This window comes from Cygnus olor, chromosome 18 (genome assembly GCF_009769625.2).
Source record: "Cygnus olor isolate bCygOlo1 chromosome 18, bCygOlo1.pri.v2, whole genome shotgun sequence".
Taxonomy (NCBI): domain Eukaryota; kingdom Metazoa; phylum Chordata; class Aves; order Anseriformes; family Anatidae; genus Cygnus; species Cygnus olor.
The window spans coordinates 3544464-3558669 of record NC_049186.1 but is presented as its reverse complement, the minus strand read 5'-3'; the positions used below and the strand labels follow the sequence as shown (position 1 = coordinate 3558669).

The window sequence follows — 14206 nt, the reverse complement described above, 5'->3', positions numbered from 1 at the left end:
ACACCAACTGCCACTTAGAAAAGACATAGACCAGGTTTATATATAGTATCTGCAAAATGTAAAGTTAAAAAATTACACCAAGCTGCTGTACAGTGTTTTAAGTTACATGGAAGATGTTTCTGTTTCCACTTACATCAGTGAAAATATAGACTACCTTCACCGGCTTCAGCAGAATTACTGCATCCAGAGCGTAACTGGATGTAACGTTTGTCTCTTCTGTTCTGTAATACATCGCTGACATGTCTGCAAGATCCTTCGCAGAGAGGAGGTATGTTAGTTCAGGCAAAGAGCTGTGCCAAGCCCGGACACACGGCTTCCAGTCAGATCCGTGAGTCAGCAGAAGTAATTCGTCTCTGCTTCAACCTGGGATAAAAGTCTACAGCATTCACAAGGATGCGTCAACATACCCAGAACTGAAGGCATTGCCACTGACTTACGAGACCTTCTAAAATGGCCTCAGAGCAGCAGGCCATTTGGACATCACAAGTGTATCTGAAAGATTTTAGGAAAGTATAACTGCAATTAAGAACCTCCCATTTTCACACGCACAGAGCAAGGCAGCAGACCCTTTTATCACCACCAGAAGATGAGCAGACAAGTTTTGCTCAGCCTTATCACTTTACTGTTGATATTGCTCTGACAGGCTGCGTTAATCCCTAATTGCCGAGTTGTGGAGCGTCCAACTTCCGATCTCCCAGCCCAGACAAAGTGCCCTCCTTTCTGGCAGCATCAGCCCTGCTGCTCACCCCGTCCCCCACCGCAGCCCTGCAGCAGCAGTCTGCCTTTCCTGGAACTCTCCAATTTAAATAGTCCATCCCCTGCTTGAAACTTTGCTGAGATGAAGGAAGGGTGTGTCTTTCCGTTTTACTGTAGGGAATACAAAATAAACAAGCCATCCTTTGAAGGAAAAGGATAGGGAAATAACAAGGTCTTCAAAACAAAAAGAAGGAGAAAACGCGAAACTTCCTACGCTGTCCCAGCTGTTTGGTTCTTGCATTCTGTTTAAATATTTTTCAGTCTCACAGTCAAACAGTTCACACTGACATAAGCAAGGTGCTCTACAACAACTACCAGACCTGGACTATCTCACTGCTGCTGCAGCATGAGACCTGCTCGGTTCTGCCACCTTATCGCGTGCACAGAGATAAATAAATAAAGGGAAACGCCTCTAAGATCAACGCTGTGACAGTGACTGAAACTCCATCCTTTCCTTTGCTAAATGGTAAAAAAAACTAATTATATCTTCTGATAACACAATGTTCATTGTGGCTCCCGGAAGATTTACGTATTTAGGATCTAAATGTTTTTGGCAGAAGTGTATCAACACAAACTCCAATGCCGTGGAATTAGTTAACAAGTTTTTATTTCAAATAAAAAGATTCATATCTTGAGGGATTGTTTTATCTTGTGGGCTGCACAAAACATTGTGTTGATGGCTATCAGTGATTCAAATCAACTTACGGAAGTTAAAAAGCACCATGCTTTCTTCCTACAAACCACACATTCTCTAATGAAATAATTTCCTTTACAGAAATGGCAAATTACTCTAGCTTAAGTAGCCATTTACTAAAAATGAATCCCAATATTTACTGTGCTAACCAAAATATCGTAAGTCAAAAGCATGATGAAAGAAGAATGGATGCGCAGAAACATGTTCCTCGGTGACTGCGGTGTTTTAAAAGATACTGTTTCCATGGGATGGCAACTTTTAAAATCTCAAATGAATTTCTTCAGTGATGAACACCAATGCAAAGGTTTGCTTTCTAATATATTTCAAGCATTTCATCCCTTCTCTTTATGAAAAAAAAATATTGGGTCAATGTTCTTTTTGTTTAAAGCGAACTATGAATAACGTTGACAGAAGCTGAGTGTTTCACTGACTTTTTCAGTCTTATCACCTGATGTCACAAAAGTCTTATCACTCTAAATAGTTCTAGACACAAGTTTTCTTAACTTACCAGCAATAATAAGTAATTAGTGTTCTCCAGTTCAACATACTTTCCCATTAGCCAGCTGCAATCAGAAAATATCCTTAGCATTGCAGCTGCTTAGCAAATCCAACAATTTTAAGCATAAATATTTAAAATAGTAACAGAAGTTACCATCCGAAATCCATCCTGTAATATGAACTGCAATCCTGTCAGCGATGTCGGTTACATTCTAAATATTTCTGTTTAGTTAAAATAAATGATTGTCTTGACACAATTGTGAAAACAAGGCTTTTTCTAATAGAGGATAAAATTAAGAATTCCTTTGCTTTACACTTGAAGCTCTTCCCAAGCGCATAGCTTCACAACTGGCTTCACCCAATCCAATTAAGACTGCACTGCTCCTAATTGTGCACTCAGCCTGCAAATGATCCCTGCAGGTTTCAAGTAATTGCAGAAGCCTACAAACGCATCATTTGCTACTATGGAGGCCTGTGCTGTAATTTATTTTCAGAAATTGGAAAAGTATGAGATTTTTACAGCATTTTACTTTGCTGTTGTTGCTTTTCATAAACAAGGTATGTCCTATAACAAACTGGCCTGTCCTACAAATCACAGTCAATCCAGACCTCAATTTGTATATTAAAAAGAAAGGCTTGTGCATTTTGTCCATACAATCTGGCTATCTCATTAGCTACTGTGCTCCCGTCCTTCTGAACATTTGCAAACATTTGAAGTTATTCTTCTAGTAGTTGACACAAGTGAGCAAAACCATCAGGATTTTAAATATTTATCTAAAAATTAAAAGCTTGGCTACAAAAATAGCTTCCCCTAAATGCAGTGAAAGGCAAAATGTGGTGCTTAAATCTCAAATAAGTAACTCAAGATCTGATGACAGATCACAAGTTTCAATCCTGTAAGGAGAAAATTCTTTACTTAAAAGGCTCTTGGAACTATAGATGATTTATGTCACCCTTGGGCATTCCTCTCTTGGTCTTGAAGTAAAAAAAGAGATTGTTAACACAATCTTCTGATCAAAGAGTGTCACTAGGAAACAGAAAGTAAATTTTTCTTTTTGTGTTTGAAAAGGTAGAACATCAGTGTCCTCTGAAAAAAAAATAACCATAACAAGCAGAATTATGAAAGAAAGATTCAGAGATAAAGACGAAAATGCAGTACTGCTGCTAGATATGCTGTCAGCCCTCTCTGCAGATGTTCCACACTAAAAATACCCATTTACTGGTCAGGTTCAGACTGTTGGAAGCTCTCTCAGGATAAGAATTATAGTATCAGACTTGTATGTAGCAAAAACTTAAACTATACTTAAAGCTTCAGTACGAAATAGATAACTGAGACAATAGGGAGAGAGAGAGGGAAAGAAATGGAGTTGGGCAGGGTGATGGAAGTAAAAGCATCCTGCAGAAGAACCTCTGACAGAACCCAAAAGCTTCAGGTAGACTGCAAGAACCTGGAGGAAAACCTGCAAGACTTGAAACAGTGAGCAAAGAGATTGGTTACTTGTTTCCTTTACACTTTATTCAGGGGAAAAAAAAAAAAAAACAACCAACAAAAAACAGATTTTGCATACATTCTTGACAGAGAAACTAGACTATGACACGAGATATCTGCTTCTTTCATCAGTTTCTCCTGTAACAGAAACAACTTGCAAGCCCTCAAAGCCTGCCTCAGCTTAGGCGAGGTGATGTTGTGTATAAGGCTAACACATTTCAGCACATTCCAATGCATCTCCTAACACTGCACTTGATTCTAATTCACATGAAGTCATCTTAAAGAAAAACAAAAGTAACATGATATACCAATTTATTTTATAAATGTCTGCTTTTACAGACTAAAACATGTGGATTTGATTTTAATCTACATAGTTTTATTGATGAGCTTCCTAAATCCATCCCAAAACACCAGACATCAAATAAGTTAGTGTAATTTTAATACATTTTCTCACTCTTCACTGATCTGTAAAGGCTATTAGAATATATCATAAAATACCTCTAAAAGATTTTCTATAATACATGGAACATGGAGAGAATCATTTGAAATACTTCTCAAAAATCAATTCCTCACCATTAACACTGACTTTTTTCTCTGAATGTCTACAACTACGTCAACAGTTCCAAATCTATTCTAAGACAGCACTAGAAGAAACATAATGGGCCAGATTTATATAAATTATTATATTTACTATGATAAAGCACATCTTCTAATGCAATTCTTCCTCCTTTCACGCATACTTGACTTGTATATGGCTATTTTCTGACTATGTGTCCCTTAGGATATTTTCCCCCACATTTTATGGCACTTTTCTTCTCTTTGACTCTTTCTAGACTTCCCCCCAAACTGCACAACTATTTTCTTGTGACCCACTATTTTTTCTCTCTGCACTAAGCTTTTCCTCATGTTTTTCCTTTAATATATTATAGTTTTTCCTACCAAGTTTCCCATAAATGGTCACCTTTCATCCTCTTACCAAATGATTCAAGTTATTACAATCTGTGGCCCTCTACTCTAAATGCACATCACATGCTAATACAATACCAGTGTATGCTTTTTATTGCAGAACTAGTTTTTCTTACATTTGCCTTCTTACACTTCTTATTTGCCAGCAGATTTGTAAATTGTCACTGTTTAAATACCATATAACCATACATCTACGTCTATAAAAAATCACCACCAAGATTATATATATATATATATATATATGTATATATATCTATGAGAAAAGGCATACATCTATAATTACATCAGTATTAGCTACAGTTTACTCTAGCATTTTAAGTCTCCTGCTTAGCCCAAGGAACAGGACTACTTAATGGCAGTTACTATGGGAGTTTTTCCCAAACGTACCATATATGTGTTTGCCTTGACGCAGAACATACGTGTATTCAAGTTAGCAGTTCTGGCTGAATTCACACGCTCTGCAGTTAATACTCTGAAAATAGTTGCATTACACAGATGCCTGGCCTCCTCCACAAACACCTACCTCCGTTTCAACTCTGAAGAGGAGCAATCCCGACACAGACAACTGCTGGAACAGCAACACATCCCAACATAGACAGAACTTATCTATTCAAAACCACTTTCCCATGACTACCCCACTTGACTTATTTAACCAAACGAGGGCAATTGCAGTCTGGGTATTGAGCCTGGTAATCAAAACAAAACTGATCCTAGATCTTCTCCAGAAATGCAACCCCCAAATCAGTATGTCCAACCATTCCACATACAACAGAAATTTGTGTAACCCGATGCCAATCAGAGAGGATCGAAAATCCTTCAACTGGAGTTAGAAAGACAATGATGGCATAGAGATAGCTTTCCAGAAGAGTGTATTACACAGAAGTTTTTAATAAATTTCTTTCCAGAACTGAGACTGAGATCTGATTCACAGAAAGCAGAAACAATATATGACTAAGGGAAACAGTCATTCCATTAAAAATGCCCCTCAGTGGAACACACTTGAAGCTTAAGGTTTGGCCCAGTACACAATACATTCCTAATAAGAGGAATTGAGATATTGGTCTGATAAAAGGGTCACAGTAGCAACTTACTACAAGAACCCAGGCGACACGCTTGCATAGAATATATATTTGGCATATACCAAAATAAATCCAACCAAACATAAAGCTTGTTCACAGTTACGCCTCATTTCATATTTGAATATGGACCACATGTTTGAGGATTAAGCTGGTGAAGCCAATTGTCTCTTCCAGGAAGCAGTAATGTAACAATTCGGCTATAGAACTGTCAATTATTTCATACAGACCAGCTGTGCATGAAGCATTTTGTGCTCCAAAACACCAACCTTTATGACAAGATCTGTAACAAGAGCTCATACATACACTCAATACATACGCTCACGGAACGGAGCCAACAGTCTTTCCACGGGAGAAAAAATTCCACATGCATTAATTGTGCGAGGAGGACACGCTAAGTTGCAGAGTTCTCCCAGTCTAAGGTGGACTCTGAATGTCCCTTTCTTCAGTTAACAGTTCCATACCGTGAGTTGCTTTTTTATCATTTTGTATAGGAAAAACTAAAAGAAAGGAAATTGTACTTCTACATTCTTCACCTGCTTTGTTGTTATTGCTGCGCAACAAATGATGTTTCACCAGACAGCAAGCAGATCTCGACAGAGAAAATAGCCTGCCAAACTCTAGAATTACAGGTTAAAAAACAGACAAAAGCCAAGTGAGCAGCACAGGACCCATAAATCTCAGGCAACTCTAGATTGAACTGAAGCTCATTTTTCCTTTTGATCTCACTAAGCAGACTAACCAGGCTTCTCCAGCTATCAGCATCAAATACTTTGAAAAAAGCCACATGGAAAAGCAGACAGTTTTTATAGTTAATTTCCAACACTTAAGCTTTTATGCAACTCTTTTCAGGAGTCGATACTTGCAAGTGACTTCAGAGAGATGCAGAAGAGATGGGTTGTAAATCGTGATGAGGAAAAAGCCCCTTATTGCTTCTTGCCTTGCACGTCTAAGAAAGTGAATGTTAACATTCTGGGTTATGTTAATGACTTATGTTATTAAGCCATGTTTAATCATATATTTTTGTAAAATGCTTTCAGACAAGAACTGCTGAAGCAAAGGCCACAGCCTCACTTAAATGGGTGCCTCTTTTTCCTTTGGGAAACAAACTGATAGATAAGTAAATCAGGTCTCTAACTGAACTATAGGAATAAGTGAATGAAGCCTCAGCCAGGAATCAGAATGAAGTGGAAGAAATAACCCCCGGCACAACTCAGAGAGGCAGAACAGCCTCATGCAAAACATAACCCACATGAAGTTACTCATAAATCCACATAAAGCTACTCAAAAACATCTCTTTAAACAATCAAAACCTCCTTATTTCTGGATGCACACTGATTTTCATTACTTGAAGAGTTTCCCCATAGAAACTTCCCTTATGTCACACTACAGCAACAGGGTGCAGTTCTTTCAATCTTTTTTATAAAATTACACAAGAAAAGTCTGCACAAGAATTCAGTTTTGTCCTTCGAACCCCACCTGACCAACTTACCAATACAAACATGTTTGTGATACAAGGGTAAGGCCTAAAAAGAGAAGTAGAAGACATAACTTTCATGTCATGAAATGAGGTAAATATTTCACTTCTTTACTGAACACTGATAAAAATGGTTCAAATGCAATTCCCTGCAGGTCAGAAGTAGGACTTGTCAGTAATCAATACAGTCTGATTGTAGGCTGTAGCCTTGGGCAGTCCCCTGTGTCACACTGGTGCAAGCATGACCTGAAAACTCTGACCATAATTCAGTATTGAGACAGGAAAAGAGATTAGAAATGAAAATCTTGTTCAAAGCTGATACTTATGCCAGACCCACCAAGTTGCTTAGAGAAAGCTTTATACAGCGAGTTAAGGCTCTTTGTTAGGCAGCTTCAGAAATATTTTGAGCTGTGGGAATTTCTCCCCAGTTCTCTCTCTCCCCTCCCTTTTTTAAATACGAACTTTTATGAACCAGTATTCATCTCCCAACTTCAGAAAGCACACAGGGACATCGGGTCATCTGCATTACAATGCCTGATTCACCACGCATTTATATCATAAATTATGTTTCGCACTATAAGAAAAAAATTATTTCCTGACAAACTGAAAACGCTCAGTTTTGGCAGTTATTTAAATCTGAGACCAAAAACCAGGCTCCAACCAAAATGTCTCATTAACCTAATTTTATCCAATGCATACCCACATGGAGGCAGAAAGAACAATCGCAAACTCATAGTTTTATTATCTGGATCAGAAGATTATTGTAGAATGTGAGAAAAATGATCTCAGAGAGCTATAGATATATAAATTCTATGGATAGCTGACTACTCGCTAAATCTCTGTTGGTTGCATCCATAATTTAGTAAACTTATTTTTTTCTGTATGAAATGTAGAATACTTATTGTAGTATTTGAGTATTCCCACTCAAGTATTCCAAGTATTTGAGCTTCCAGTGATCTCTATTTTTCTCTAAGAAAATTTTTGTCTGGGAGAAAAATATTGTACAACTTTATTGCTCTCTTCCCAATTAATAGGAGATTTCTGGTTTCACTGTTCTCTCCAAAGGAGAAAAAAACGTAAGTGTGAATAAACCAAGCTTTATTTGTAATATATCTATGAATGTAAGTTCTGGAAATGCCACTCAGCAAGTGCCCAAGGAATACACTTTGTCAGAAATCCCAGCTCAGCACAGACCCTATCTGTTGAGCAGCCCTGCTGCAACACCAGCTCTAAGAAGGCACAAAGGAACACAGTTTGCTCACGATCCCATACAGGGCCCTCCCACAACAGAACACTCTTACTGTGCTTTTTCCTCACAAAGTTAAATGTTATGTTCCACACTAAAAAGGAAGAAATGAAGGGTATATGAATGGCAGCATTTTTAGTATGTGTTGAATGCCATTCTGCTGAAGCCATACATACTGAGAACTCGAACTAACAGCACACCACCCAAACCCAAATGTTGCCCTTTCTCACAGGAACGGTATGGTTCAGTAAGACTCCCAAGTACATGGGATTTGCCTTCTTAAGGAGTTAACTACAGAGATCCTATCTGGTGAAAGTCCAAATTATTATCTATAATTAAAATGTCAGCTTCTCACAGATTTCTTCACTGTTTCAAAAATTACTGCATGTCATTTTAAAACAAACACAAAAATAACAGAAGTATGGCCCTACACAAGAGGATTTCACTGAAGTCAAACTGAGAAAAAAAGAGTTGCAAATGTACACTATTTCTAAATCAAAATTTTCATCCTGAAAACGCAGGAAGTAGTTCCCTAACGGAGGGCCTCAGCCCAAAGTTCAAATAAATCACTTCAATATGCTTTTCTCTTTGACACGGAGATAATTGCTTGTTAGTGCTGGATCGCTCAAAAGATTAGAGTGGCAAAGATTTAAGAAAAAGTAAATAGTAGGATAATACTTAAATAATCAATCAAAATGAAAAGAAAAAGAAGCTATTATATCATCAGATGGAAGATATTCCAAACGCTGGAAAGAAAAAGACAAATATAGGACACTTGAACCAGTTTTACAGCAAATGCAATGCATAAAAAAAAAAAAAGAAAGCTGTTACTGATCAAGAGAGAAAAAAGAGTAAATAGAAAAGAGGAGAAAAAGTATGAAATTAAACTGATTTGCAGATAAGTTATCTCCATGACTTCATTATTATTTAGAAGCTAATTCTGTCACTTTTTGGACATGGACAATCTGCTGCATATCTATGTGGGACACTTGAAAAATGGATCAAGCTAACAATTAGTCAGCTCTCTGAAGGGCATGGAACATTGTCGTGACATCCAAGACACTTTCTAAACACTATCTTTAATGCACTTAGTCACACTGAAGACTCGAAGGCTCCCAGTTTCTTAAAAATACATTGATAAAGTTCACGTTGCCTTCTCCCTGAAATTTTCCTGCAGCTACTAGTGGAAAACCCCTAACAAAAACCTCACTAGAGTAACAATTAAATGAAACATCCATCACCTATCACAAAGATTAGTGCTGTCTTGTAATGACTGGATGGGAATTATAAAACGGCAAAGATGTTTCCTCAATTCTAATTGAGAATCATTGAAAAAAATCAAATCTGTGCTGTTTGTTTCATTCAGTATCTATGGAACACCGAGAGAACTTTCAAAAATGCCCTTTTCCTAATGCAAATTATTTCTTAGCAAAGAGTTTATATAATTCTACAATCTAATCACACTGGAAAGCATCTGAATTTGAGACATCCATTTCTACATATAATTGCCCTCTTTTTTTCCTGTCGGTGAGTCTTTGGCTTGAAACTTCAGTATCTGGTAAGACAGCCTGTCTTGTCCCTAGGAAAAAGGGCACGGGGAAACTGCTCCTTTCGTCAGCAGGATCATCAGAATGGTGGAAAGCAAACATCAAACATCACACCGGAGCTTTGTTTCTAATAACCAGGCTGGAACATTAGGAGCTTACTTACAGAAATCTGTTTTCTAAAGTGAGAAATTTCTTCCTTCAGCTTCTACTGGCATCCACTTCACTGTTTTCATTGGAAGAACTGCTACAAAGATCAGTCTCCTCCAGGAACAGTTAAGCCATTTCATAAGTCAGATTGTTGCACGCCTCTGTTAGTAGAAACTTGTCTGTGAAGTGCACAACACACCATCAGCAGAAGCTGCCAATACTTTGGGGCATTGCTGAACGTGTTTCATTTCTCTGTAGCATAGTAGGAAAACCTCCTCATAAAATTACACATCTGTTCAGATGTTTGCCATCCTTCTTGTTTCAAAATAAAACACAAAACATCCACATCAGTGTTTCCCCTTCCTTTCACCTGCAAATTAATTAATAACTTTGGACGCAAATCCACAACGAACACGAAGCACAGCATGAGGGCAGGAAACCAGCATTTGACCATAACACCACACCTACCTAAAAGTGCCAAATAAGCCTTTGTCACTTTCAAACTTGTGCTATTCTACATTCATTCCCCTGGAATATACACATCTGTATTAATACATTAATACATCATTGATACAGAGCACATCATATAAACCAGACCTTGAGTAACTGTTGAAACAAAGATTAATATTATTAGTTTTTCACTTTTTTTGAAGAATACTTTCTGACTTCTACAGATTTTAACTTGGGCCTTAGATGCACACAATAGAGCTTCAGAATACCAGCACTTCCACAGAGCTTGAAATACAAGTGTCGCTGACAGATTTCATTCAATGAAAATGACATTAACTGTCAACAAACCAAATACTATGAATGAATCAGAATTCCTTTTCTTCATTAAACTCTCCTAATCACACAATTACTGCTTGTTAGGACAAGTTCCCAACACAGTCCTTCTGTCAACAACAAATAATCAGCTTCACCCACCTGAAAATTTGGATAAACTATTTGAAATAATAATGGGGTGCCTGCATAAGTCCACTCTTTGTCTTCATTCAAGCCGTGCTCAAGCAAACAAAAAGCATAGAGCAGACGCAATGTGACCAAGCAGTGCGCTCGTCTGTTATGTTTCTCACCAGCAGGTAGTTGGGGTTCATCTAGGCAGCTCTGCAAAACACTGCCAGCTGAAAACATGATCCATTTCCATCCAACAAACTTTTGAACTTGTCACAGAAATGTTAGCATTGTTACATCCAGTTTTATCAGTAGGCAGAGACATGGCTCCCTGATCAGGGGCCTGAGAGAGAGCCTAAATCAATCCCAGATCCAACAGCAACCTACCGGCACTGCCAACACACCAAAGGCATTTTTTCCCTTGACCACCTATTGAAGTTCACCACATGTGCAGATAAGTGAAGTCCTTTGACCTAGGATTCACGTACGGTGAATCCTTATGTTTCTCACATGGAATCTGGAGCCCTGGGTCTTGCCTTCATTCACACGTAATTTTCTCTGTAGTTCCCTCCAGGAAGGGAACCCTGAAGAACAAGGAAATGCTCTGTTCAATTTGTCTTTCACAGTTTACTGGAAGAAAACCAGATTTGGCTCCACTCTCTTACCAAAAACGAAACTGAAGAAGTCAGTTCAAATTAAAAATGTCATGCATAGAGCAGAATAAAACATTTTCAGGAAGTTATTAATGTTTTTAATACAGGATTACTGAACGAGGCACTGCAAGCTGTGATTATGTTAAAATAAATGAATGCACCCAGTAAGAAAAGAGCTTTGCTGGAAATCTTACGTAAGGATAAATTCCCTAGATTAAAGGACACAAACAATGAGCTGTCAAACAAGATTTCTAAGGGTGTTTAAAAGATGAATTATGATTTCAAAATCCATTCAGAACTTCCCTATAGAGCCCAGTAAAAGCCAATATAGCCATCCATTGCAGCAGTCAAAAGCAACATCACATTAACAACTGCATCATTTACAGACAACAAACCAGGAGGTATCCTACTTCTTATGGGTATGAAACACTCCACACGGCTACAACCACAGCAGCAACAACCACCGGCATAAGTAAAATCAAGGAGAAAATAAATTTACAGGAACAACCTGAAGTTGCTCTAGCAGAATAAACATATCTGACAATTTTGATACTCTGCTGCCTGTGCAAAATAACCAGAAGGATTTAATGTTGATTGAAAGACAGTAAACAAGAACCATATATGAGCACACTCAATTTTGTCTTCTGCTCTAAACACACAGCATATACACAAAAAGAATTGTGTATTATTTCACATACTACCAAAAATGCCATTAATATACTAAAAAAAGAAAAAAAAAAAAAAAAAAGAAAAAGGCTATTTACCACTAACCAGTGCTCAAGATGACATACAGAGTGTCAATGTTTAAAGCTTCTATAATAAAAATTGCTAATTGAAATTTCTCTCTCATCAGTATTTGGATTCAGGGCTTTAATATCATCACATCACCGCATATACTGCATAGTTTCCTGTTACGTTCTTTCTAACTTTCGTACCATTCTATCCAAATGAGAACATATGAATACTTATTTTCCTAGTACTGGTTATAAATCCGTTGGCATTCCATATCTTTCTTATGAGACTCATACGCTGCATATATATGCACATAGGCACATGCAAAGATCTGAAAAATACCCAGAGCTGGCAGGTGCAAAACTTCATCTGCTGCAGACAGTTTTTATTTTTTATCTTAACACGGAGCTCACTGCTGCCCTGGATATAAGTAGAAATGGAATTCGATTTTGATTTTTGAAGAACTTTAGTAAAGTTAGATGGACACCACTGTTTAAATTTGAGCGGCTATGTCCAACTCCTGCTAGAGCCTCTGAAGCTTAAAGCAACGTTTAATTGATACATTTCCATCCAGTCCAGTAATTCAGTGGTTAAAGGGGAGAAAATGGAGCGAGGAGAGAAGCTTCAGCAAAGTCTTGTCAGTATTGAATTGTAAATAAAGGTTTAAGCCACTCAAAATTCTATCTTTTGTGCAGATTTCATAAAGTCTTCACAGATATCAATTAGTATTATTCAGGGCCTACAGGTGTCTCAAATTCCTTAGATGCCCTGGTGATTTTAAAGTGCTTTTAAATGTATGCTTCTATAACCCCCGTTATGCTTGCTAAACAAGCAAATTAAAATTCCATAGGCTAGCAAGGCATGGATTTTTTTCCATTCATTAGAGCATGATCCCGACTTCCATTTTCTGATAATGTGCTTTGTTAGACAAGATTCAGTTTATATTGCATGAAATACTTCTCTTCATTTTTCCAAATACTTACCTCAAATCAGCTTTACAAGCTCCCCAAGAAGCATGTCAAAAGCATGCTCTTCTGTTTATATCAAAGGATGCTAGACTAACAGATAACACATTGAACATACAACGTTCTACACTTCCTAACAAAACTAAAGCTGAACTGCAACTTATTTTCTTTAGGGAAAAATCACAGTAATTGCTTGATTTTCCAGACATTACTACTGGTTCCCTCAGAAAAAGCAGCTTAAATCTGTCATGCCAAATGAGCACGAGGGTTAGGAACTTGTAACAACTAAAGAGATTAGACTGAAACCAATGTTAAGAGAATGCATTTGGATGATCTGTGAATGAAATGACTATAGATGACATCTAGCAAAATTTAGTAACATGGAATAAATTAAAATAAATAAAATAAATTTATATTCTGAAAAAAAAAAGCATACTGCCACTGCCTCAGCAGTGCTACAAACTGTACCTTTGCTAAAAATTAATAGAGTAAGACACCTGTCATTTTAGAGGTGTTTTCTTTATGCTTGTTTGTTAAAGATGAGCAGAACGAGAAATGAAACCCAAGGGAAAATTTCTGAGTTACAGCTACCATCAATCTAGGATCAGCTCAAACCAAAAGAGGAAAAAAGGGAAAGCATTTGCCTGGGTAATTCCTTTAAACTTTTGCAAAAGCCAAGTGTTCAACTTACAATGCAAGAATATTGTAAACTCAGATGCAATTGCAACTGTCAACTGAATTTGCCCCAGCTACATCTGAAATAGGGCTGATATCGACACACACCGTTGTTAAAAGGCTTTATTAAATGACTACTTTAGCTAACACAATGTGAAAAACCATAAATTATCCTGCTGCTAACATGCAAGTGGCTATTTGCCTGATGGTGATTCTGTGCATATATTGCACACACTGCTTCTCTTGCTAATGCATTATGAAACAGATGCTCCCATCTTCCCAGTAGGACTTTTTAGAAACATGATTATGAAGGCAAAACTAGAGAAAAACAGCTGGCATTGCAGAAAAATCTCTTAATTAAGCAGAGGCTCAGCTAAGATTTTTGTAACGTATC

The 14206-nt window shown here is 37.5% G+C and overlaps 1 protein-coding gene across 8 annotated transcripts in view; it reads right to left on the bottom strand.

Annotated features, from left to right (window-relative positions):
* The window catches only part of B3GNTL1 (UDP-GlcNAc:betaGal beta-1,3-N-acetylglucosaminyltransferase like 1), a 124078-nt gene that overhangs the window by 48222 nt on the left and 61650 nt on the right, over positions 1-14206 (bottom strand). Inside the window, exon 1 of one of the 8 annotated variants that reach the window (XM_040530906.1) lies at positions 9913-10062. The exons of the other annotated variants lie outside the window; for them this stretch is intronic. The gene's annotated coding sequence lies outside the window, so the exon portion shown is untranslated. Of the gene's footprint in view, positions 1-9912; positions 10063-14206 lie in introns of those variants that run through there. 8 annotated transcript variants of the gene reach the window in all.